Consider the following 2,452-nt stretch of genomic DNA (forward strand, 5'->3'; position numbering starts at 1 on the left):
TGGCCTTAATGTAATCGAGTTTGATATTAAAATAATTTTAGAATAAAGTTACAAACAATATGTTTGGTAACGCCAACTCAGTTTCGCACGGAAAATTTTAAGGAATTAAAAAATGCAAAGTTTTAAAAAAATTCGGTGTTTTCGGACATATTTTGACAAATATCTAAATATCTGAAGCCATATAAAAAATGTAGCAAAGGATATTTTTTTATCGATAGATTACCTTCATTATAAAACTCATAATAGTTATGAAAATTTTATTTCTTATGCCAAATAAGATAAAACTGAAAAAAAAAAATTCTTAGACTTGAACGCTTTGAAAAGAGAGAAAAAATGATGTTTGTTTTTTTTATAAATCTATTACCAAGTAGTCTAAGGTACGTCAATTTGCGTTAATTGCAAACTACTGAAATTCATCATTTAATTAACGATTTAAAAAAAATATACTTTATGTAGGTCCTGATCTTTTACATTAGTTGTATAACCTCTGTAGTACTTTGGTATCATTAATCACTTTTTTTTTATGTTATAAAAATTGGTTTTTTTAGAATTCATAGTTTATCTGCAAATAATGTTACTTTGTGCATTCAAGCAATACATTGAACGATTACAAGCAATTCAAGTGTTTGTGATTTCCACCATCATTATCAGAAGCCTAACTATTAACCTTTGAAATCTATAAGTGCTTGAAACAAGTAATTCTATAGTATTACAAAATAATAATATAGCTAACAAAATCAGCTTCGCGCAAAAAAAGAAACATCTTTGGGTAATTATCGAATTTTAAGGATATATTTTGCTGCCAAACAAAAATGTGACTTAGAGTCATTGAAGTTTCCGGAAAAACTGAACGTTTTTTAACAAAAATTAACAACATCTTTTTTTGTATGACAACGCTCGTCATTTCCATTCGAACACATTTTTCTTACTTCACTACACATACATGACAGACAAACTTTCACATATTTCACTTTAAAAATATAAGTTCGATTTATCTGGAACAAATAATATTATCCATATTCTTAATACTTATATAACGTTGCATTTGGCCAGCCCTGTCGGCATTTTCACGTTGACAAGAACCTGTCCCGATCCTTATAAAATGCACTAAAACACCTTAAAACGCATATAACATCTATAACGCCAATATTATCCAACCCAACACACCTTCCAATACTTCTGCTTGGATCAGCTCTACACTTTCGACATAAACTCTTCACCGAGACGAGGACCCACAAGGCTAAGGGAAATGACCAGGACACACATTTTAGACACGTCCAAATAAATACACGTACCACATAATTCACTTTAAACAACTCTTTATTTTATTGACGATAGATGAACACTTCAAGAGAATGACGCTATTTCTGATGCTCCCAATCGTGACCTGGAGAACGGCTACCGTCGAGATTACGACAACCCGGTTCGATCACGAGAATAGTCGGTCACTATGCAACACCTTCGATTACGAGCTACCTCACGAGAGCACACATTACACATTCTCTCTTACAGTGGGTACATCTACAACCATCACCCTCAGCAGCTGGTCTCGTGGTCTGCCGAGTCTTAAACGACGCTGCGAACGCACACACACATATACACTCTCTAATACGTACTATTGCAGCGGACAGACCGCTAACTGCTGAGGTTCAGACGACTGTTTGGATAGACACACACTTTTTGTCATATTACAATGGACAGACGACCCCTCGCCGACTGCCAAGGCTCAGACGGTTTTTCGAATACCTCGATTACCCACACATGCAAGGTACGTACCCCTCAACTACAGCGGCGCTGTAACTCTCGATCGTCCCGGATACATCAGCTCGACCGCGATTCGAGTCATTATACGTCCGCCTAACTGTTTCCCAAGCCAGACGACGTCCGCTCGGACAACCTGATCTACGATTTCACGCACGGGACTTTTTCTTCTTTTGACTTTATTCTCTCTCTCTCTGTCTCTCTTAGCGATCATGACCTCCCGTTTACACTCATCACTCTTATTCTCAACAGAAGGAAATTCACGCATGCCTCAATCACATATGCTCATCTACACGCCAGCCTTTTACCCTCATCCTCTACACAAAGGCTACACACGAACAATCTCTCACCGGTGCCATAAACGAAGTACCTCTCACGCACTTTCTTGGCAGCCGCTACCCCTACCTCATACAACGTTAATATACCTTAAAATTAATTTCATCAATATTCCACCCCCCCCCCAAACAATCTCTTGGGTAGATACCTGAGTCATGCCCTGGCAGTGTCGCCCATTGCTCTTAAGCCTCTAGTGACTACACAGTCTCCAGCGAGGCTGCAGGCTCGTAGTTTGCTATGTGCTTAGAAAAATGTAGCCAAAATTCTAATCTACTTTTGAACGGAAAAAGCTCAAAAAATTGTTTAGTACGGAAATACAGGGATGAGAAAACCTTATAAAACCTTACTGGTGGCA

This window comes from Copidosoma floridanum, unplaced genomic scaffold (assembly GCF_036245765.1).
Source record: "Copidosoma floridanum isolate Cflo_tuat_1 unplaced genomic scaffold, Cflo_Japanese_pri ptg000007l, whole genome shotgun sequence".
NCBI classification, from domain to species: Eukaryota; Metazoa; Arthropoda; class Insecta; order Hymenoptera; family Encyrtidae; genus Copidosoma; species Copidosoma floridanum.